At 39.4% G+C, this 25899-nt stretch overlaps 1 long non-coding RNA gene across 2 annotated transcripts; it reads left to right on the top strand.

The window, feature by feature from the left end:
* Positions 1-8333: 8333 nt before the first annotated feature.
* LOC113034138 (uncharacterized) lies at positions 8334-24557 on the top strand. Of its 2 annotated transcripts, none has more exons than XR_003274122.1 (3): positions 8334-8365; positions 12650-12742; positions 24220-24557. It is a non-coding gene; the product is annotated as an uncharacterized LOC113034138 (long non-coding RNA). The 2 variants fall into 2 exon arrangements; XR_003274121.1 differs by lacking the exon at positions 8334-8365 and adding an exon at positions 10863-10948.
* The last annotated feature ends 1342 nt before the right edge of the window (positions 24558-25899 follow it).

The raw sequence follows: 25899 nt of genomic DNA, 5'->3' as shown, positions 1-25899 counted from the left end.
TTTTATGTCTGCATCAGTGAGGTCAGTTTTAACTCCAGGAACACAGAAGTACAAATCTATCTTACTCAAATTTAGCTCTGTGACTGTTTGAGGGATGTTTTGTAGTTTAGCCACATAGTGACAAATATTGACAGTAGTACAGGAGGAATCCTGAGATAATTGATCTAAACACTGAGGATATGAATTAGGAATCCTTTAAAAAGATTCCATTAATATTCGCTATAAATATGATGTAATGTTAACAGTATTTGGATAGATGTAATTACTGGGCTGACAAATTAACCAAGAGATTAACCTTGAGTCTGTGACCATTGAGACAAATGGCAGGGCATGAGAAAAACAGCCATTCCCATTTAATGTGGAGACCCCAAGACTAAATACCTCTGACAGTCCTTCAAATACTTCTGATAGTTTCTAGATAGTTTTCCAAAGGTGGCTGCACAGGCAGAGACTGCCCTCAATAACTTCTGATATACGCCCAGTGATTTTGTTCTATAAGCAGGCCGGAAATAAGAAATCGCTTAGTTCAGTAAAAGTTCGAGGATTACTCCTAGTAGGCTTTCAAGGGGTAAAGGGTTAAACCATTAAACCAGGTGAAACCATTCTTAATACTGGGGTCATCAGGGACAGAGTAAAACTGCATGCATGTTGCAAATTAATATTTTTACTTTCTTTAGTTAGTCTTATGTTTTTTAAAGTGTGCTACAGACACTGGGAGGAATGACAATGGAGGGACGACCACTGTTGACAGTGTTCACACATAAATACATATAATATGAGGCATGCAGACAGTGTGATTAGCAGGTGCTCATGCAAGCCAGAAAAGAGCGGCCTCACTAAGGAATGGATAAACAAGTGAGCATCCCCAGACACTTTCCAAGGTCACCCAGAAAACTCTGTGTGTTCACAGCTATAAACCCAGACCAGCTGCTTCTGCTCGAGCCATATCAGGACCAAACATTTCCTACAACGCAAGTTCAGTGTGTGTGTCCATGTGTCAGCAGCTATTATCTCAGTGGGGCGTTTGTAACATGCAGTGTATTTATAGGACGCACTGCAAAAACCCTTAGTGCATACTTACAAATTATTAATAAACACTGGCTTGACGTCTGCAAGTTTTGTTTAAATTCTTGTGAATGCAGACTTAGCGAGGCACTGGATGTGTGTGCGTGAAAGACACACTTCCCACCTCACAGCTGCCTTCAATGATTGTTTCTTTCAACCTCCGGTGAAATCTGGTAAATGTCTTTGTTGGGAACTGAAGTGTTTCTGAATAACTGAACAGGAATAGTCAACGGTGAATGAGCCACCTGTCATCTTCTGCTTCGGCATTTCATTGCAGACCAATTTTCTCCCCCAAAATCTTAATTTTGGCTCAATTAAACTTTACTTCATTGTTTTTCACAATAACTCATCATTTCCATATGGTCCAGGGGCTGACTCTCTGGGAAAGATGGCATCAAGCGGAGAGGCTTCGTGGCCTCCGGCAATGAGACAGGACAGTTATGCTGCCACGAATGGAAATGTTATAACAGAAGCTGATGAGACGCCGTCGCCACACAGAGCTGTTCGGCAGTGAAATGCATCCCTGTGGACATGTGCAACATCAAGACAGTCATCTGGGGGCTAATTTTCCTTATTTATCATTAGCACAACAGTTGCTGATCTGAAAGTGTCTGTTTGTCCTCTGGGAATTAGCGGTTGCAACAGAAGTAACGCAAAAACATCAGCATCAATTAAACCCAGTCTCCTCTCTGATCTGGAGGCTCATCTTAATCTCCAGCAGTGAAATAGGGCAGGTGATCCAATCTGTCTGTGAGAGCTGGCTGCGTTAGCACACATGCCTTAATGTCCACCTGCCTTGCACTCTCAGCCAGGCCGTACCAAGCGGTGCACAGACACAATCGCGCTACGTCTGGTTTAATACAAAACGGCACATCGACCCAAATGGCCGTGTTTTTGTTTCCCCGCGGCACTGTTTGATGTTAATGTCCCTCTGAATTATTTATCTGTGTGTTCTCTTTGCCTTCTCCTCATGCTCTCTGAAGGAATAAATCAAAAGAGCGAGGCACACACAGAGAACAGACAGGAGGATTTATCACAGGGAGTATTGTTTACCGCACTGACCTCCAGGCCCTGTTCTATACACATATCTGGGCTTTGCAATCAAACAAGCGTCCCTTCACATGGGGCTGAAACAGACACATATACATTGGGCTGTTTTCTTTGTGATTAAATACAAGACCTAGCCATGTTTCACTTGTGCTTCTTTCCCATTGCATGAACATTCAGATTACACAATGTATGATTTAAATGGTTTTTGATTGACAGAGGCTAATATAGCTTTGTCCTTTCTATGACACCCTTACGTTTGCATGCACGCATGCTTTCTCATGTTGTCTTCATTTTCCATTACTAAAGGAAAAATGTTACAAGAGAGGCACAGATGAACATCCCACAGGCTTCACCAGGCTTGCTCTTGTTTTAAAAACAAAGAAAAAACGCTCTTCAGGCCTCTTGCAGTGCAAAATCTTTGTTCTTTTCGTCTCTCCAGCTAAAAATGGTTAAGAACTGCTTGACTTGACTGATCTGCTTCTGACAATATAACTGAATGACACCAAGAACTGAATATAACAATGTACTTTTCCAGCCCTATTTTCCTGCTGGTCCCAGACAGTGTGCTTTAGACTGCATAAATCCATCCTGACACAAAGTGCTGCTTGTTTTTGTAAAACACAAGCTAGTTGCTATTTCTCATTAACGTTCATAGCTATCGCTGACAGCTCCCTTGTGTCAGCCAAATTTTTCCCCATATTTGGCAGGTTGTAATTTCATGCTCTGGCACAACTGATACAATTTAATTTTGTTTACAATTGAAATTGTTTTGGGAGCAAAAATCCTCCTGATGAGTACAAGCAGGACTCAGTAATGAACCATGTTTAAGAGGCTTTAGAAGATGAATAAGCTCTTGTCAATTTAATTAGCAGGTAGAAACAATTGGAATAGCGGAGACAACGAGAGGACTAACCTTCTCTTGAAGTTCTCACGAGCAGGATGAGCATGGCTTCACTGGCTTACTTGTGGGTAATTTAACAACTAGTCTGAAATAAGCAGTGGCAAACAACATGTTGGTAAAATCAGTAAATCTAAATGATGCTTACATCGTTTTAAAACAAGAATCTCAAAAACAGAGTGAAAGGAGCATTTCACAGGAAAAGTGTCAACAGTCTTGCTTTTTGACCCAAAGTGTCAATAAAAAAATTGTTTTTATTAGTCTTTTACATATTTGTCGCACTTAAAAGTTTCAGATAATAAAGTAAGTATATACAAAATGCAGTTTTTATATTACGATTTGATTTATTAAGGGGAAAAGTTATCCAAACGTACGTGGCCGTGTGTGAAAAACTGGTACTGGTGTTTTGTAAGTTTTAGTTTTATTCTTTGATTATTGTTATTTCTCAGTGTGTCATTGTGTTCAGTTTCCCTTCCCCATGACGTTGTTATGTTCATTCTATTCAGCCGTTTCCCCGTGTGTTTCCATTTCCCCTGATCACCTCCTGTGTGTATTTAAGTCGTCTGTCTTCCTTTGTTCATTGTCAGGTCGTCTGTTTTCCTTCCACATCGCGTCATTTTATTCACAGTCTTCATAGTCTTCATTGTTGTTTCGTAGTTATCACCGTTTTCATAGTCAGTTTTAGGTTTTTCCAGTTTAGGTGTGAGTTTAGTTCTTGTCACTGTTCGTGTTGTTTTGCACGTTTCATCATCAGCCCTAATAGAGGCTTGTTTTTGATTTAAAACCGCAGTTCCTCACTCCAGTGTCTGCTTTTGGGTCCATTACACACTGGTGTACCCCGCCGTGACAAAAACTACTTGCCCACCCTTGTTAAATCATGGATTTTTTCAACAGTATTTACAGGTGACCACAGCAGAGCACACTTTACATGCAATTTACACAAGTAGTTACTGTTACTTCTATGCGCAGAAGTTAAAGTGGCAGGTGGGGGAACCTTAAATGTTGGTGTCTGACTTTGGTTTTTGCTCTTTGTGGAGTCTACACTCTGCCAATATGACTGCTTTCCAACCTCCAGCCAGTATAAGAAAAGGATTTGGCAAGTGTTGTTACTAAATAAAATGATAAATCAAACCTAAATTCAAACTGATGACTCCTTCTAGAGGCAAGTCCTGTTACTCGGCTGAAATGCATGTGAGCGCTTATCTAAAGGGACTAATCTCAGTGGTTAATGGGATATAGAAACTGCATGTATAGAATAGGCAGACATGTATGATGAAAATCACATAATAATTTGCTGATTTTGTACACAAGTAATATTTAAACGGTTATTTCAGTACCATCTTTACTCATAAAAACTCATAAGCGCTGATAAATTTGAATTCAATTCAATTCACATTAGTATTGATTGATTAGCCAGTTTGTGTTACAGAGAAAAAGGATACCAGCTACAGGGGACCTTTCAGGCACTGCACATTATTAAATGACATATCTAGAACAGGACTCTGTGGGGCAGTGAAACTTCCAGGTCTGTGGTTCTTTCTGATGTTACAGATATGCCAGGCAGGGTTTGCCAGCCAAGTAGATGGAGAATGGCTGCTCATCATTTCATGTTCTGGCCTCCTTTCTACAACTGAGCTCAGACCAGCCAATCCCCACAGTCTAATTGGCCTACTTTAACACTTACCTTTCTGTGGTATTCACTCTGTTGTGTGTGTGTGTGTGTGTGTGTGTGTGTGTGTGTGTGTGTGTGTGTGTGTGTGTGTGTGTGTGTGTGTGTGTGTGTGTGTGTGTGTGTGTGTGTTCCTGCAACTGTGGGGAAGTACTCAATGATGGTAAATCCCAAAATGAGGATTCTAGAGTCTATGTAACAACATTTCTCCAAACCTTTGCTTTGCTACCTGTTACTTTACCAGGCCAGGGTTTCATCAAAATACTGATCAATCTTTTTTTCCCTTCTACTCTCAAAGCTTTGGGAATTCTGACAGTTTTTCAATCTTGGAAAAATAAAAAACAAACCTCATAAGACATGTTCTCTGTATTTATGAATGAACTTTAGCTTTAGAGGAGACGCAGAAGAGATGATACTTCCCTGAGGCGATGTGCAGTGTAGCTGTGTGTCTGTGCATCTGTCATGCTGCCAGCTGCTGCTCAAGATCAGCTCGATCGCAGTAATTGGTCTGGTCCGTTTTGATTTCTGCTTCCAGTATTTTTAGTCATGTATCACACTTGTCTCTTGACATCATAAAGTAGAGCTTGAAATGATTCTGCAGCTGCCGCATCAGCTTGTGAAATTGTTACTACTCTTAAAACGCTTTTTCTCCCAGCAAGATTCCTCGCTGCTTCAGAAATGCATTCATTAAGCTGAAAAAATGTCAAGTCACTCACAAATAATTAAAACATTACAGCATTTTCAAGACTTTTTTAGTTTTTATGCAGGATGATTTATGATTTATTACAGCAGACCATGCGCTGATCAATGCACTTGGATTCATAACTGTTGGATGAACTGTCTGTATTTTGCACATGGGCCCCAGCAGAATATTCCTATATACTATAATATAATCCTATAATACTTATTTATGCTGCAACATGACTTCTCTTCAAGTGTCACCAGCACTCTGTTTTACACCGACGTTGCTATTAAACACATTCATGAACCACAAGTACTTAATCCTAAAAATAAGTCAGTGGCAGTCACACGGTTGTGGAAAAATACACATTTGTTGTGCATATTTATACCAGCAAAAGACAAATATGTGCATTTGATGCAAAACAAACAACCGTGTTTCATAGTAATAAAAGGAACCTGTTAAATGAGGCTACACATGCTATACTTAATCGGATGAATTAGCTGGTTATAGTTTATTTAATAGGATTTATTGACCAGAACAATCCCATCATATTCCCACCATTATTTATCATGAAATCACAAAATAATTAGATGTATGAGTAACATCTGCTATGGTATTATTATTATATTTATCATTATTATATACTGGACCCAGTGGAGTTGGGTCAAAGACCAGGCCCAGAGCCCAGGGCCAAATTGACTTACTATGATTGCCTAGTCTTTTATAATTAATTTGCAAAGGGCTTAAGGGCCTTAATAGCTGTGAGGAGCACAGGCTTGAAGGACAAACACTAATTAAAAGTTGCCAAGGATCAGGAGAATGCGATGGTGCCGGGTGACTTTTCTGTTAGAAAGAGCTGATTATAATTCTGCGCTGAGCCTCTACCGGCTCTGCTATCATGAGAGTTCACACCGCCTTTCAAAAATGTATTTTCAGTCAGGTTTAAAGGACATTTTAAATAGAAGATTGACACACCATGATGACAAATTCAGTTTAGCACATGAATGTATGATTACCTCATGTGACAATATGCTATAAATGTGGCATTTAGCAATACACAAGCTGTGCCAAGGGGCCCAGCAACAGGGTTGTTCCTAATTTCAGGGTTACACTGGTGCTAGCTAAAGGTGAGACTTGTCGTGTATGATGAAATCTGAGGTTATGACACGTGTCAAAAACGTTTTGTCTTCTTGATGTGTAATGTGTTAGTGTTAAAAGAAGATCGACAAGATAGGAGGCAAAACTGAAAGTGTAATGAAATGAGAAGAAATAAAAGAATCAAAATAATTCTCTAGAATGGTTCAATGTATTTGTAAAAGTCAAGACAGTGTTTAGGCCTGCAGTTAGTCCCATGAAATGTTTCCGTATTCTTTGTATGACTCAAAGCTCACGGTTAGAACATATAAGTTAGCTTACATCGTCTCCGCAGGAACAGATTGCCAAGCTAATGAAAAACTCCCACAGCAGTCTAGATTAACTTCTTCCAGGGTTTTCTGGAAGTCAAGTCCTCAATTGCTTTTCTGCCGCTGGCACTCTATCTCCTTTTTTTCCTCTCTCTATTTCCTTCCCTCTTTTTTTCTTGCTTTCACCTGTAGAGTAGCTGCAGCTGTCTCCAAGGGGGGAAAAAAGCTTATTGAGTCAATTGAAGCAAAAAGGAAATTAACAACTACTGGCTGGCTGGTTTTATTGTTTTGTTTGGAGACAAATGCAACTCTATCCTTGCTGGAGAAGGTGAGAGAGTGCTTTTCCCAAGCGCTCTCTGAATTGCTTTGTGTTTTTATACATGTGCTGGTTCCCTTGTAAAGTGATCTCTATATCTCTAATGGCTGACATTTCTTTTGATGCAACCCAGAGGTCAGACAGTCTTTGGAAGAACTTTAAAAGGAGCAATTTAGAATCAATTTGACCGCACACAAAATCTGGATGTAATTCAAATGCTTTAGGGACAAGATAGAGATGGAAAGTAACCATTCTGACCCATCATACACTGAATATCACTCATCACTCTCAACTGAATTAGTCAAGGGCAGACAGCCCATCCAGAGCACAGACATTTCAGACTAATATGAACAGTTGGGTTGACAAGCATTGTAAGAGCAGAGCTGATGGACTGCAACAAAAACAAAAAAAGCCATATAAGCAGCTAAATACCACACAAATAAGTACCAGTAAGGGGCCAGGTTTTAAATAATTATTTTAGGGGGGAAAGGGGGGGGACCATCCAAACCTACCTGTTCCTTGGCAGCAAAAAACAGTAACAAACGTTTGCGATAGCTAACAAAGACTCTTTTATATAGCTGTGGAGGACCTTGGCCAACTCTTGTTTCAGAATTATTTTAATTCATCCACAATGGAGGGTCTCCAAGCATGAGCAGCGTGTTTAAGGTCATGCTAAAGCATTTCAATCCGGTCGTTAAGCCTGACGTCACTAGCCGTGTCTGGGCCTAAACTCTGCTGCAGGTCCATATATCAAACGATCACTATGGCATTACTGAGAGTTGAAAAACTGTCTAAAGTCTTTCATCTTTAATAAAATGATCAGCGTTCTGCTCTACCAGGTGTAACATTTGAGTTTAACATCCAGGCATCCATGAAAACGGAATTTATGACATTTAACGGAGTTAGAAGTTAGCAGGGAGTTAGCTCGCTAGCTTCTATCTAAATACAATATAGCATGTCCTGACTGCGGGGTTTTGGAAACAAATTAAAACGTGCAGCTCTGCTATCACTTCCGACATAAATGAAGACAGAAAACTAAACAGCAGTGACGTTTGTAGGGTTACTGAAGTTTGGCTAGTTGGTATATAGTGATGTGCTACATGACCGCTAGCGACACAGCTATGTTAGCATAATATAAACAAGCTAACTTTTTTTCCACTCGATAAAAGTTAACGTGAGTGTTCTCGGTGGTCAGGAACAAATGTAATCGCATGGCAGGGTGCTGTAAAAGGACCAAACTTCAGCCAGGAGAACAACTGAGATAATCCGTCCACAATACGAGGTTAGTCATTCATATACTGCTGCATGGGCTGGGTTGTAGTTGCATCCTAAGGTTTTAAAAACTGAGCTTAAATAAATGATTAGCGGTAATAAAAGCCGAGGGAGGTCAACAGTGATCACTGACTGTTTTAGGAGCTTTTTGAGATCAAATAGAAGAAAATACATAACATTAAACATGTTAACAACACAAAAGCCATATTAAACGCAGGCTACTTTAGGCCCGGAAGTAGGATTCGTCACGTCATCACTTAACAACCGGATAGGTTTTAAGCCCAGACTTTGACTAGACCACCCCAAACCTTGTGAATGACATGAATTGATGGTGGGACATTTACGGTGGGTAAAAAGCAGAATTCATGGTACCATCAATTATGACGCTCAAGCAGCAAAGCACCCTCAGGCCATCTCACTGCCACCACCATGTATGATGTGTTTTTATGGGTGAGGTAGTTGGGAACTTCTGTCTTGTCACTCTACCAAATGTTTTCCCAGAAGTCTTGAGTCTTTTGGTAAATGTGTGATAAGGCTTTGTGTTTGTTTTGGTCAGCAATGGTTTTCTTATTGGAGCTCTTTGCCCAGGCTCTTTCTTATTGTTAAATCATGAACATAGACCTTAACTGAGGCAAGTGACGCCTGCGGTTCTTCAGATGTTGTTCTTTTGTGACCCACTGGATGAGCCATCGATGTGCTTTTGGGGTAATTTAGTAGGTCAGCCACTCCAGGGAAGGTTCACCACTGTTCCAAGTTTACTTCATTTGTAAATAACAGCTTTCACTGGTTGCTGGCATCCCAAAGCTTTAGAATTGGCATTGTAAGCGTTTTCAGACTGACAAATGTCAGTGACTTCATTTCTCAGTTGTTCTTCAGTATCTTTAGGTTGTTGCATGATGTGATGCTTTTGAGAAATTGAAGTTAATTAGTTTGAAAAAGATGACTTGAACAGGATCTTGCTTGCACTTGCTGAACAAAGCATAAAAAACTGGCCTTGAATAAAATTAAACCTGGGATCTTATATGGCACCTTCTGCCTTGATGACGATATAAAATTCTGTTGATTCAGGGTATTTTCTCACAATAGAGTCAAACCCCAGAGTACACTGTACATTACTGAAATATTCATCATTTACCAGCCCACCGCTGACATATTAATCAACATGTTTTTCATCAATATCCTTTATTCAGTGTCCCTTGTCATCACTGTCATCTTAACAAGAAGAGGCGTCAGCCTCAGGAAGGCTTATTCTCGGTCTAATTGAGTGAAGCCAGTTGAGTTCATTTGAGGCTAACCGCACTTTCTCACAATGAGGTTTTGATGAGCTCAAATCAATGGTGGGCAGGGGGGAGAGTGTTGCATGTAGTGCTCATTAATTCAATCTTCATGCATCCCAGATGCTCGAGTAAGAATAAAGAATAGGGAAGCTATTGATCTTTTTCTGGCATCTGGCCAGACAACACAGCATGTCTGCATTTTCCGTTCGAAAACGCCCCAAAATCACCTAATAATGACCCGTCTAAACAGTAAAGCATTTTTTTATTATCTCCACTCCTATGTGGCTCCAACTATTGGCTACAAACTAAAAGCCTTTTGCACTGAAATCATATGGATAACCCTGGGGACCAAGAGTATTCACATTATTTTACTATTTGGTTTAGAAATCTGGAAAATTGTTAGTGATCTAAAAGCAGCATGCAGATGAATTTGCAGGCACAAAGCCAAAGGGAGAAGGCACATGCACTTCTTTTTGTTAGCACTGCAGAGGAAAATACCACAGACAGTATACTTTATGAAGTGAATATTCATTACCTGGAGTTAATTAGCCTGGAAGTGTTTATGTCTTTTAGGCTGTTAAGGCCTTAGAATTGTCCCAACTAACTACAACAAAAGGGTATCCTTTTTGTTTCTTTCCAAACTGAGGCCATTTTTCTGTTGTTCCTCAAAGCTTTTCTTCCCAGGTCTTCACACATCTGCACAAGGCTATACCAGTGTGAAGAACTATTTAATTTACCGAGGGCCTTAATATAATATTTACATAAGCAGAGTCGAAGAGAAACCTTCCAAGCCCTAAGGTTATTAACAGCAATTATGCCTCATAAATCCATGCCCTTCCCTTGCCAAGTTTGCGTGCTAGATCACAGAGAAGATAGAGAGATTAAGAGTCAGCAACATCCACCCACTTACCAGCTTAAAAGAGGACAGTGTTACTGGGTGTATTCAGGCACATCAAAGTCTAGCTGTGCTATGAATGGGGTGATACATTGTCTGAGCGATGGGATGTGACAGCGCAGATACAGACTGTCACTGACATGCCTTCTATCCTGGATTACCAGTGAGTCAGCCTGTGAGGAGTTTGCTTCGAGGCTATGCCTCTGGAAGAGAGCCAAGCTAAAATAATGTGCACACCCACTAACTTCAATACCCCCATGACATACATCACTTTATGTTTATTAGCATTGGGTTTCATGCCTTGGAGAAAGCTCTTTTGCTCTTTCAACAGGTCTTTTTACATTAAAGAGTTTTCTTGAAGTGTGGAAGGGAGAGGGAGCACTTCTTAAGAACCTGGATGGCATCTTTCCGTTTGAAAAAAGTGAGTTGTAAAAATTGGTGACAAATTGAAGAAAAATACTAACAAAATGTGTTCTGCGGCACCATGTGCTGGCTTAACTATTACTCTATAAGTCTGTCGCACCCCAGTGGAATCTCATAATATGAAGATTATAGAATCAAGTCAACCAGGAATGTCAAACATAAGTCCCAGGGGCCAGTCTGGCAGAAGCTCCAATCTGTACCACTGCATGGCTTTAGACAATGTGAAGGAAGGCTTAAATGTTACACTTTTAACTGTATTTTCTTAAGTTTTACACATTTTGCTGCTTCTTTTAAAGAAAAATCCTTTGTTTATAATTGCAAGACAGTTTGGCAAATTACCGACCAGTTCCCTTCTTTCAATTTTAGACATTTATTTCTTGCAAGTTAAGTCCTGCTGACAGATTTTTTCCTTCAGGTTAGGATTTTATAGGATGTTTTACTTGCTAAAGCAACATCTCTTTATCATGTAGACAAACTGAGACATGTATTTGACTATGTACTTTTTTCTGATATTACGATATTCCTGGGATTAAATCTGTAGTTAAACATCTTTACACTGACAGAAAAGGGAGTTTCACACGGTGATTTGTGTGATTTGGTACTATATAAATGAAATAAAGCGAACCGTATCGGTCCAGCCTACCTGAAGTCAAAGTTGACTCTGATTTCTGATGGAAATTTAATCTGGGAATTGTTTGGCATAGTTTTCACGATGTTTAACAAAGGGGTGTTATAAATATATTAAAAATATTTCACCATTTATCACAAATGTAAATCTCAAGAAAGAAAATGCACAATAAAAGTGCACAATAACCTTTACACAAAGGCAGGGAGAGCTTGACATGTTCACCTTTCTGCTCATATTCCTCACTTACAGTAAGAAGTGTTATGATTATTATTTCTATATTGATCTCTCCTTGTACTCCAACATCCTCTCAATAGTCTGAAAACAGACCTGCTAGGTTGATCGGTTAATGTGTTGGCCCCGTTATATACTGGCAGTCTGTCCGGGGTGTACCTGACCTTTTTACCATATGACAGCTGGAACAGGTTCCAGCCTCCCTGAGGTTAAGAAAATAAATGAAATTGTTTTGTGACCTCACGAAGCTATTTGATAAAAATATAGTTGTTAGCTTTAGTCTTTGTCAGTTTGGTCAAATTTGGTTTAAAAACCAACTAACCTGATGTGGTTTTTGTGTTTTATGCTTAATGAGGCTTTAGGAGGTCTACATATCTATTCCACAATATCTATTCAGAAGTTTAGGCATTTGAAGTGTGTAATGCTGATCTTTAAGTATTTATTATAAGCTGAATATCCACTGAGCCAAAAAAAACAAACAGATTTGAGTAGGTTTATCTGAGTGCATCCACACCTGATTACATGTAGCTGGTGGTTTATCGACACCCTGTTAAGAACAGTAAATGCGGAGGTAGCCTTTCCCCTGATAGCAAACCATGAGTCACTAATTCTGCTAGTGTAGATCTTTCTATGCTGCGAGTGTAAAGCCTTGAATTGAGAGCTGATGAATAGGCAGGGAAGGTTCTTATCAGGGGCAGCTGCAAGAGTCATTTATCAGTGCAGAATAATGGCAGCGAAAAGAGATGAGTGGGGCAGTCGGCCTATTGCTCCACAGCATAATAGGCCTACATATTCTCAGTGTCCTGGAATAACTCTGTATCTCCATCTTTGTCACTGCAGGCATTGTGCGCCACTTGCCAAACAGGTATCAAGAGTCAAGAATCTGCCATAAGGGAAAAAATGCTTCAAAACTCCAGAGACAGTCTGAAAAGGGTAATTTTTCATTTTGTATTGTGGTTGTGATGAAATAATGAACATTTTCTAAATTCTTGACAAGTTAGAGACAGTATCCGAATCACTGTCAGGCCATTTTAATGGTGAATTATAGTGTATATGCAGGGATTTATCATGGTGACACACTGATAACCTGGAGCTTTATTGTCTTTTGTGACACACTGAACAAAGAAAGACTTCACATACACAACTCCATACACTTACAGCACAATGAAACCGTGAATGCTAGCTTATAAATTCCACTGTGTGTACAGTAGTTGTGCTGTAATTACAATTGGAACTTGATTTAAAAAAATGGATTTGAGCAGCAGTCTATTTTCATGTTGAACATAAAAATAGCATCATATTCAATACAGACCATAAGTGCCAAACGTTAAAGACACAAAAAAATGTTTTAATATCTGCGTCCTTCAAATGCATATGTTGGGTTTTAAATATGATCCAAGCGTGTGGGTGTAAATACTCAAGAGAAGGACACGTTAAACTCTTGGGCCTTTTTCTTTTCCTTCCAAAGCAGCATTCCTTCTTTTGTTATTGGAACATGCTTCATGTGCTGGGTTACGTGCTGCACAGTTCTCTCTCATGTAAGGTATTTTACAACCTTAAGCTTCCAAATGGGGCGATGCCGAGGCGGTACGGCTACACTGATGCCTTATCATCATGTTAATTAATGTCCTTTGAGAAAATGCCAAACACTAGTGACTGATGAGCCAGCATTAAGCTGCTAGTCTAAATGAGTAAATTAATGTAGCCATACTGTAAGCATGCAGGTATTTCGTTAAGGCCTCGATGGTGTGCGTGTGCTAGAGAAAATTCACCTTGTAAATCTGTTTTTGTGCCACTCAGCATGCGCAGCGCTTGCCTGCAAATACTTCCTCTTATGAACTCTGCATTGCCAAGCAAGCAAAATAGCTTCTGATCTGCAAACTGACTGTCAGTCATACGTTATTGTTATTGTTCTTGTCGAGAACAAGACACGTTACCTCTAAAAATAAACTTCTGGATCATTTTTAATTGATTATGGTTATTGACAACTATCAGTGTGAGAGTTGAAACATGAGCTTGTACCTATACAACTCTGGGTGCACCTGTAACCTCCTGAAGGAACAAGAGAAAGATGCTGCTTTGCTCTGTCTTAATTTGTCTAAACATACAATAATACAACAATATTGTATTTTACACTAGGTCACTTAACAAAACCTCCTTTGCCAGTTTATCTAAGCATAATTAATAAAGCCCTTATGCTAAAGCAAGGCAGCTTTGAAAGATCACTTACATGTTTGGGATCAAACTGCCATCTAGTCTGCTGTTCCAACGCTCACCAGAGGCCTGCAAGTGATCAAACCTGCAAGCATAGACAGTTATTTACAGGTAATGACTTAGAAGCATAAACTTACCCCAAACACACGCACACACACACACACACACACACACACACACACACACACACACACACACACACTCACACACGTCTCTTTGCAGAAACGATAACACACTGCAGTTGGATAATGGCTGCTAGCTGCTGCTGTCGGGGGGCCTGCTGCTTCATTGTTGCATTCTCAGCAGCTTGTGCACAGGCCCCCTCAGAGGAGCAGCCTGTCTAAAGGGGAGGGCTTTCAGACAGGCAGCAGTGGCAGGAGGACAGCGTGTTGTCTTCACAGCCAGAGCAACCATGTCCCCACTTTGTGTTTCAACAGGAGTCATTTGTAGTGAACTGTTTGCATAGCAGGGAGACAAGAAATAGCTCTGTCCTTGCTTAAACTCTGTCCTGTCTTCTCAGTATGTGGAGGCCAGTGTTGACTTTGTCACAGAAACAGAGCAAAGCTTTGCAGTAATGTTAATCGAGTCTCAGCAAGTTCATCAATTAATTATGCAGATAGTTCAGCACAGGATCATGAAGGCTGTCTGGGAATTGTAACATTCATTTGCAGCCCAGTATTTCTTTAAAATATTTACCACAAGTACAGATGTAAGTCTTTCTGTAAAATGAATATATTGTTAACACTGCAAAAGTACTTGAGCAGATGGTGTTGGAGATGATGACTCCAATTTAGTCATTTTTTATTTTCGTAAAATGCAAGGGGGAAAAACACGATTATCTCACGTCTTTTAAGATCTTTATATGCAAGAATAATAAATGGCCTACATTACCTGCAAGGTTGTCATCATTACACATATTAATACAAATGCAGCAATTTTAGATGCTTTGAGTAAGCAGAGCAAAGACGTCCTCTCTGATTATCAGTTACAGCACAAACAGAGACAAAGTGTGAAAGCTAATTCATCAGCTCCTGCTGTTTGTGCTGCTTCATATTTACCGTCTGCTGACACCAACTAAGCGAACAGTACATATAGTCTTTTTTTAGCCTGTAGACGAGACACTGCAAACCTGTACTAAGTAGGTGAGGCGAGACAGGTATGAATATAGTGTAACTATTTGCACGCTCAGGTTTATGGAACTGCACATGACTACAAATAGAGCTGATATATAAATGCAAATTAGTGACTAAAATGTAACCATCAAACTGGGATCCAAGAATCCACAGGGGTCCGTGATTTGTACTCGGGGGTCGTCAAAATATTTAGTACTTGATAATAGAAATGTGTGCCATTAAGTACATATTTTTAAGATGTTGGCCATTTCCACTAATAAAACAAATGTATCACTGAGCATAACTCTGATGATATATTATGATACAAATAGGTTCATTATCAGCTATGAACAAAGAATATTGCTCTTGTGATTATGTGATTATGACAAGTCTTAGAAAAACAAATAACTCCATGTGTTGTGTGAAAAAGCAAGTATAACCACCTCTGTAAAAGCAGTTTTGAAAGTTTGCTGGTCTGGGGCATTTCCACTAGGTATATGCCAACACAAATTCAATGCAAATTCATTGAAAGGTCAGACCTTGCGATGCTCAGAGAATATGCAAAAAATCCAACAGCTACAACTTAGTTAGCATGTTAAATATTAAAGTTCACAACAGCACAAAAAAACTGAATGAGTAAGGCTGGTTTGGAAGAGTGAGCTGGGGAAAGCCGCCTCACTAAAATTAGCATGATAGCACACAAAGTTCCCTCTTAACAAACCCCAAGACTTATGGTCCAATGAGCTTTGCACAAACCAAAACAAAGTGAAGATGTTTGGTCATAAGACACCATATTTGGCACAAACACCTCTTAACAACTGTGAAACCTGGTGTGAAACACGGTGTTGGAGGAATGATGATTTTGGCTTGTTTGCTTGTTTTGTAGCCACAGGACATGGTCACCTTGCACTCATTGAGCCAACGGTGAAGTCCTCTATATCAGCAGTCCCCAATGTTTTGGCATCAAGGACCATTCATGTCCGACAATATTTTCACGGACCGGCCTGTAAGGTGTTGCAGATAAATACAACAAAATAAAACCAGTACCGGTACAAAAAAAAGAAGATTTATCCATAACACGCGGGAATAGACCCAGGGAAACCGAGTTAACGATAAAAACGATTAAAAAATAACAATAAAAATGCTGAAAGCCATAAATTTCATACCCGAGCCTCAACTCTCGCGGCCCGGTACCAAATGACTCACGGACCCCGGCGAGTGGGGACCGCTGCTCTATATATCAAAGTATATAGAGTCAAATGGGAGGCCATCCATCCGACAGCTAAAGCTTGGCTAAAATGTGTTCAAAATTTCTTCTAATTCTCTGTTTTCATGTGATTTAAATATATTTTGGTCTTATTTTTCAAGAATTTTAACAAATAGCTACAAATTGCAGGGTTTCGTCTGGCGTTTTCTTCCCCTGTGTCTGCCACAGGTCTACATGTGGGTATTACCTACATATTACAGCACATAAGGACACTGCTAATTCACTTTACTGCAGCTGTTTATATAGTCAGTAAATACCTGTCAATCATTACCTAAACTTTCTGTATCTGCAATCCATTTTTTGTTTATAGAGATACAAAATATGCTATGTGTAGACCTATAAACGCTGGAGTTGTAACAATGATCGTAATGTAACTAAAGCTTGGGCTAAGACCCTAAAAGCAACATTTGGGTATGTTTTTGTTGTCGCCCGCTACTGCAACAGACAAACTTGTTGTTTTTTTTAATTTAGCAAGACACATTATTTGCTATCTCAGGGTGGCAAGATAATTAATATGTGATCACAAGGGAAGAGCTTGTTATCTGCAGATAACAAGATAATGAAGTTGTGATTGTTAGATAACAGGGTTGGGAGAATCTGTGCAAGCACGGCAGCACTTGGCTTCGGCAGTTTTGAAAGGTTTCTTATAATTATGTTGTTTACAAAAGAGAACAATGGATGAAAGCAGATTTAAAAGAAGATCTTTGAGTTCAAAACAGACAGTTGGAGCTAAGATCATACCACGTATAACATGTGTAGTGTTCAATCACAATAGTTTGAAAGGGTTTGCAAGCAGCTGTTAAAAAAAAACACTCCTGCAGGAGTGTCTGTGAATAATGCCTGCAGCACACAGGTTAAGTAGTCTTCTGTAGCTTGTTAACTCTGAAGAAGTGTGGGCCAAATGTTGCAGTTGCTGTGGTGTTTTGCACAGCTCTGCATATCAAGAAGGCAGGTCAGCCGATCTGTTTTGTCTGTTATTTATCTCAGAAAGATGACTCACATGTGTGTACACTCCTCAATGGCTGCGAGCTATATAACCATGTTATGCTGGGTGGATTATGCATCTGTATCAGGGGCGGTTGCACAGCTCCCAAGAGAAAATCTATCATCTATTCAGATTTTGGAGGCTGACAGGAAGATTCAAGAGCTTTTAATTTTGAAACAAGTTGCACAATAAGTTCATCCCATTGAAACATTTGACATATTTGAACATGCACTTACAACTTTGAAACATTGTTACAGAAAAGGGTGATATCCACCTAAAACTGACACCTTAAATAGACATCTTGTCGTCATTTTTATCAGAGAAATAATAATGGATCTCTCACTGCGATACATCACCTTGTGCCCCTGATAAGAACACTCTTGATTGGGCTGAAGCCATCGTATCTGCTGATTCTGGGCTGTTTGATTTTTTTAATTCTGCTGGATCTTAGCTAAGCATTTCATAAAGTATCACATATTTTATATATATTAAATATTATCTTCATGTTATTTGTGTTGCTATCTCAGATACTCTTTTACAGTTTTTAGTGAACTGAATCGTCTTATACGACATCACATTCAGGGACCTCCAGGTATTGTACCTCACAGACCCTGAGCTTGTACTTTTACTATGTTTAATTTTATTCATTTTTTTTATATTAACCTTTGTCCTATATTGTTTTAAATACATTTCCAATGCTGCTATATTTATATTAGCCTGATGATGCTTCTGCAGCTGTCACAAGTTTGTAGCTCCTTGTCCTAAATCTAAGCCAGGATTTCAGTTCTTGTCCATCAAAATACAAAACAAGCTTCTTTGAAGAATGCGCTGAACTACTATCATCTGTGTGTTGACTTTAACAACATTATTAGTGGCTGTTTAAATATATACACTGATAAACGCAATAATAGCAATGACAAAGAACCTTTGTGTTCACGTAAAAAGGGACATATCCTAGATGTAATTATTTCCAAAAGCATGCACAGCCTAGGGATGTTCACTCTGACCATTTCTGTCTTATTTAAAACAGCCATCTCTGCAAAATAATCAAAACTGGTGTATTAGGAAAGTACTTTATTAATGAAAATACACACACCACCTCTGTCTACAAATCCTACTAGGCCATGTTGAGCGCTTTAATATTACTGTTGCTAATGTTATTGGTTCCGTGAAGATACAATATTTCTAATAAGATGCAAAAACCATCATGGAGGGATGTCACAGTGGTAAAATTGCAACAGTGTGCAGACAAAACAGAAAAACAGGTTGACTATGACATTTATAAAAAGAGACTTTGTATTTTTAATCTTGAACAAAAACAGGCAAGACAGATATTTTTTCTCTGAGATTATTAATAAAAGCAGTGATAATGTGAACACAATATTGCCTGTCATCAACAGACTGACAAATCCCCCTGCATCACTCTCCCCGCAAAGCGTTATTGTTATCCAGTAACTCATGAAATGATTTTCATCCTTCTTTTCCCAAAAAGTCAAGAAAATAAGGGAAATCATTGGTAATCATAATAACATGAAAGCCCTGAGCCTTCAGATACTGTTACCAGTCTGACAAATTTCAACCACTAGACTCTGCAGCTTTAACAGGAATTGTTCAACACATGACATCCCCTGTTTGCTGCTTGGATACTTTGCTGTTTTCACCTTCATAGCAGCAGATGTGCTTCACATAATTAATAGCTCTCTCCGGTCAGGCATTTTCCCAAGAGGTTCTAAAACAGCAGAAATCAAATTCTTAAGAAGGCTTAATGTAGATGCCTCACTAATGAACAACTACAGGACGATATCAAAGGTGCTCAGTTTCCCTTGCTATGCATAATACCACTGTATATATTCAGATGACAACAATGGATGTTTTTAAACATTTAACAAGAGAATGATATGTAAATGTAACAATGAGCAAGATAGATACATAGATATATAGATTTAAGGGACATTAGGGTAATTAATTACACTGCTCATAACATTACTTTCTCATTTTTCTCAAAGACCTGAAAAGTATTGTCACATAGCTATTAGCTAACAATCTAAACCTTAGGCCAGCGGTCCCCAACCCAGCGGGCCTCGTTCCAGTACCGGTCCGTGAGTCGTTTGGTACCAGGCCGCGAGAGTTGAGGCTCAGGTGTGAGATGTATGGTTTTCAGGGTTTTTATCGGTTGTCAGTGTTATTTTGTTATCGTTTTTATCGTTAACTCCGTTTTCCTGGGTCTTTTCACGTGTGTTATGAATAAATCTTCTTTTTTTCGGTACCGGTACTAGTTTTATTTTGTTGTATTTATCCGCGACACCTTAAAGGCCGGTCCGTGAAAATATTGTCGGGCATAAACCGGTCCGTGGCGCAAAAAAGGTTGGGGACCGCTGCCTTAGGCTACCGATCTTTCTCTTCGTAACTAGATTTGAACACAAAAGCAAACGCACAAGACAAAAATGAAAACTAGCTCAAAGAGACTTCAAAGCGATCACAACAGTGATTCTACTTTAGAAACATGAGCAGAGAGAAACCGAGGCAACACCACTGACGGCTCATCACTGCTTTTGTTACCTGTTGAATATCAGGTTCTAAAGCTAAGGCGCACACTTAGCTTTAACATCACTCTGGGTTCTTGGTTAGCTTTGTGTTAGCATGATATCTTTGCACATGCTAACACAAAGCTAGCCAAAATTGGGTCAACAATATAAAGCTGTTGTTTTTGTTTTTACTGTCAGGGTCTTGTCTATTTACGCAATAAAAATAAAACTACTGTCCATATCAGTCAGACAGCTACGGTTCTTTCAGAATTTTCCTGAACTTTCGTGAATTTTAACAAACACTAAAAAGGCTGAGCGCCTTACTCCAACACACTAATTTACAAAGCACCAAATGGCCTGGGCCTAGTTCCATTTCAAATCTACTTGTGCTTTACAAAACATCCAAAAGTCTCAAATCAACAGGTCTTCTATGTGGCCCCAGAATTAAAAAAAACAATGTGAAGCAAGTCTTTAGTTTTTCTGGTTCTCACCTCTGCAACAAACTTCCTGAACACCAGCTATAACCGCCGCTTTGTTTACTTGAATCTTTATTATTTGAAGTGGCTTATCAGTAAACCATTTCTGCAGCCTCCTCTTAAGCTTTTGTTTGTATTCATTTCTAGAGTGCGGTTCCCCGTGTTCACATATGGTCTAAAGATTAGTCATTACAGATCAGTGTAAAACAGTTGTCTATAGAGGACTGCATCCTCCCACAGTTTTACCACTATTTTGACAATGTTTTCACAAAGCTTGTGTCATGGACGACCTGCGTTTGCAGTGACAATCACATCTACGATAAAAATTATCATGACAGATACTGTATACATACATATGTGACAAGATGAAGAACAACTTATTTCTAATTGTTGCTGTTATATTTTTAGGATTGCTTTTTCATGTTGTATATAATGATGTTTCAAATGTCACTTTCTATCAGTAAAGCACTCTGAATTACCTTGTGACTGAATATTGCTGATTGATTGATTTAACTTGACTTATCACCGATTCTTTAAAGTGAACTTTTGTCTGTGTTTGAGCTTCATCATGTTAGAAATCAACACTAAAAGGAAAATTAGTAGCCATTTGTTAAAATCTGATGAGAGGGGATCGGTGACTGGGTGTTAGTATGTGATAAACTGGGAATGAGTGCTTGCAAAACGATTTTGCAAAAGGAAGAAACTGCTGATTCTAGAAGTTTGCCTGTTTGTCTTTGTAAGGCGATAAGAATAGTACACTGATGAGATGTTTGCAAATGACTACAGACTATCATTCAGAGACCAGACAGCTTCGACCATAACAGGCCTTCAACGCTGAATCGCTAAAAGCTTCACATGAATAGAATTTGAAAACTAAAGTACAAACAGAAAAACAAGTGTCTGCATCCATTTTCAACACAGTTCAATAAAACCATTAACCATAAAACATTTCCAGATACTGTCTTTTAGTCCACAAAGTTCAAGCAAATGTTTGTGTGCAGTTTTTTTATCCTCACTGACTGACGTTTCTACTCCTGATTTCAATCTGAATGTTTTTCTTGTTTGGTTGGGGTTTTGTTTTTTTTTTTCATTTTTTACAATCTCTGTTTCATCTTTTTAACACCTCAAGTTTTATAATCAAAGGCTTTGCAAATAAAATTATAAGATGCATCGAGGTGGATAAGAATAAGGGAAAATCTAAGATAAGTGTGTGAATGTGTGTGTGAATGGGTGAATGACTGAATGTAGTGTGAAGCGCTTTGGGGTCCTTAGGGACTAGAAAAGTGCTATACAAATGCAGGCCATTTTTACCATAAAGACTGTTATTCACTCTTTACCCTTTACCTCTTTACATCATGCAAGCACACATATCTGCAGCTATATTTATCTTGAACATGAAAGTGCTTTGCATGATATCTGCCTATCTACAGATCTGTGTGGGGTTTTTTTGTTCGAGCAAAGGAGCAACTCGGTTAGCTAGTGTTCAGGTCATCGAGAATGACTGATGTCTCCAATCCTCACTGTTGCTTGCAGCCTTGAAGCGCTTTGATTAATCATCTCAGTTATTATTCTTATTACTATTATCACCACTCATTGCTCTGCCTCAGCTGAGGAAAATTCCTTGTGGATTTTCTCTGTCATTCACTGTTCAGAAGTCCAGCTGTCTACAGTGGTTTGCTGAGGCTTTTACTCCTTCCATTACAGGTCACTGACAGAAAGAGGCTCTAAAGGTTCTGTGCTATGCCTTTCCTTTGGAAAACATGCATTTGTACATAATTTCACATGAATATTTGATCATGTATCATATCTTTGGAAGCCCATTTTATAATGAAGAGTCATGACAATAAAGTCAATGAATATTAAAATAAAAGAGGGGAACTATCATATATTCTCTTGACCTCCTCAGTTTCTTCCCCCTGTCTCACTAGTGCCGTTTCAAAGTGACCCATTTCTCTCTGCAGTCTGAGCTTGTCTCTGTGAAGTCCTGTGAATATACAGCAGTGTATGAATAAAGACACGGAAGATAAGGAAGCGCTCTTTCTCAGACACTCTGAGGGCTTATCTCGAAACTACAAAACGACCAAACTCTGGACCGCTCTCCCTCAATTTCTCTGTGTGTCATTAAAGCGCTTTATTCAATTTGGGGCTAATATTCTTTGAGAGTTCATAAATTTTGCGCTGAAATTGTGGTTTTATTGTCCATAGAATCTCATCTAGGTTTCCAGAAGGATTTAAATGTCACAGTTTAATGTGAAACTTTCTTTTTTATCTGCTCCCTGCAAAGACTTTGCTTGTGTCAAAATGTGTTTGTTGCAGGTTGAACACCGGGGTCAAGAAAGGATATCATGTAAAAAACAATAATTCCTCAGGGATTATGTACTTATACATTAGCATATATTAGCATATATATACACATACATACATACATACATATAAGGGTACACACAAATGTACATGTAAATGGAAGAACAAAGGACGCACACATACTTCAGACCACATTTCTGGAGAACCAATCAAGTCTGAGAAAATGGAAATGAAAATACGGAGAAACTGAATGTAATTTAAAGCAAAACAAACGTTTCAATATAGCTTGCATTTCTATTTCTACTTCATTGTTATTGCTTTAACAACTGAGTGTGCTATACAGTAGGCGTAGTCTAATGGTTATACATAAGAGCGGATGCTGTGGAACTTTTTTAGGCTAATTCATTGTTGAAATCATATCATCCTCAGTCAAACAGCCACATACTGCACCATGTTCCATCCGTGCATCTGCAGTTTCAGTTTCAGCAACACTGTGTGAATCTGTGGATGCTTTGCTTTGGACTTTTTTGCTCTGGTTGTGGTTCCAGAACTGAGAATCCCAAGTACTGATCATTTTCGCCTCTTTCTTCTTTTCACATCTTTGTTATTTTCTTTCGTAAGCATAAAGTCTTTTCACTCTTCATATTTACACACCCCTTTGCATTTAATCCTTAGTTATTAACAAACTCTCGTCCCGTCTCCCTCCCTTCACCCACAGATTCTGGTTCTGCCAAACACTTCTTCCTGTCAAAAGGGAGTTTTTCTATCCCACTGTTTTTACCTGGTAATATAAAGCCCCTTGAGGCAGTTGGTGTTGTTATTTGGAATTATGTAAATAAATTAATTGACCTTAACTAAATTAAGTTGAGTAACTGTTGTGCAAACAGCCTGACTGAGTTTTACCAGTCGATATATGTTACCACTCCCATCAACAGGCACAAGCTTTCAGTAGTGACTGAATAAGATAATGGATACAGGTGGCAAAAATGAGGTTCCTCCAAAAGGTGTATGGGAACACATTTATGGGCTAACAATAGGCCTGTTTCTCCTCCACAACATAAGAAGCCACTTGAAGTGGCTCTACAAGGACAGCTTCTAGGTGAGGTGTTTGGGACATGTCTAACTAGGAGGAGGTACCAGTGTAGACCCAGGGGAGCTGGTGCAGGTGGCTGTGGAGAAGTCCTGTAGCTCTGGGCGTCTCTGCTTATACTGCTGCACCCACAACCCAGTCCCGCATAAGCGGCTGAAAATGCTTAGCATGACTGAGAAATTAATTTCTTTCTGATATAGTTATAAAATAAGTTCATGAGTACATATGTTGTAACTTAAATACATATGCACATTTTTGCACACACAGTGTTATTCATAAATCTACACCCAGTTTTATGCATCTGGCTCCCGATGGCCATTACCCAGCTCCTAGTCAAATAAACCCTGTGTGTTTGCCAGAGTCCTCATTTAACCCTGATTAACGCAGCCCCCAGCAGGCGCGCACCACTTCATAATTCCCCTTTCTTCTCGTTTCAGTGGTTACAGGACAGGCCCGGTGTCACTGTGGGGTTTAAAGGCGGTCACGTGATCATGAAAACGCTGCACACCTCTCACCACACCAATTACGCCATGCGAAGGAATGAATGATGAAGCCCGTCAGGAGCTCTTGCTGAGAGCAAGAACGCATGAGAAAAGCTGTGAGAGAGACACATGCCTTAGCACTGCATGTTTTAAGCACATGTTCCCTTTTTGCAGTAGATTAAGAGCAGGTTGGTCAGGCGGCCCGTCTGCATTTTAATGGATCTCGAGGTGATGTTTTATACAGCTCATACACAATAGGCCCAGTGTGGCTTTACTACGCCCACAGGCAGCTATTTTTCAGCAGCAGTGTTACTCTGTACTGTGTACATTAGGAGAGTGTGTGCTACAGGATTAAAATAAGAGCATTGTGGTCACTCCTGCTACATTTGTATATATAATGCTATGTTGCCATTGTGGTATAGAAAATACCACACTGGGATGTTACTCAACCACAGAAGCGGTTGAGTAGTTGGACCGTGTACAATAAAAACTTCTCCACTGCAATTTTTGCTGTTTTTATTTCATGTTAACATCTTTTCAGTCTTAGAGACACTATTCGAGTTATTTCGCAGCGCGAATGATCCGGCACAAGAATACCTTAAAGTAAAGGTGTGTTTTTTTCTTCCCGAGGTAAAGGAAAATGGGGGGGGGAGGAACTGGAGGTGGGCTTAATGAACACTGATGAACACTGGAGCAATGAGGGGGGGAAATAGTGTCACTGTTCAGCCACATTCTCAGGCACGTGTCAGTCTGCCGTTTCCAGTCCAAATAATTAAATATCCAAATCAGAAGTCCTTTGGTGTTTAAGGAGCCAACACAAAGTGAGCGACATAAGAGGGAAGCACACATCAACACTTGTTAGTAATGTGTCATTTATGCGTAGGGGTTATGCTTCTAACTGCCACTTTTGTCAGTTAGAAAATGGGCTGACTCGACTAGTTTAAGACTTTTAAACAATGGTGACGTGGCATTTCAGCTGAGTGAGCTTACGTCGGGTATGGGGACTAAAACACAAGAGGCATGAAAGCATATATGTATATATATATATATTATCTGATTATCTTTTCATTAGAGCGTGGGATATATTGGAGAGCAAGTGAACATTTGCAGGACAAAATAAGCAAGCATAAGGATCTGAACAAGTTTTACAAGGACCATTGTCGCGGCTTGACGACTGAGTCAGATATTCTTCAAAACTGCAGCTTTTGTGAGGTGTGGTCGGTCTACAGTGGTCAGTATCTATCAAAAATAATTCAGAGAAAGAACAGGGGTCATGGGTGGCCAAGGCTTATAGATACAAGTGGGGAGCTAAGGCTGGCCCATGTGGTAAGGCAAGCTCAGCTCAAACTGCTGAAAATCCAAATACACATGTGCATCATAGCTCGTTGTGTATGTTCAATATAATGCCGACTCCCTAACCTGCTAAGAGAACATGGAAAACATACTTTGGGCTAAATAGTTTATTGGCGTATTAGCATTGTGATTTTGAGTAGTAAACTTAAAACAACTCACCATCGATGGGTAATTAGGACTGGAATATTTCATAAAGTTCCTACACAGCGTTAACTTTGAGGAAGTGTCAGGAAAAGCAAACATACTTGGAGTTGCATTAAACAATATGGCATTTTCAACACA

Source organism: Astatotilapia calliptera, chromosome 12, assembly GCF_900246225.1.
Source record: "Astatotilapia calliptera chromosome 12, fAstCal1.2, whole genome shotgun sequence".
NCBI classification, from domain to species: Eukaryota; Metazoa; Chordata; class Actinopteri; order Cichliformes; family Cichlidae; genus Astatotilapia; species Astatotilapia calliptera.
Note: the sequence above shows the minus strand (reverse complement) of the source record. Positions and strands in the feature narration are given on the sequence as shown.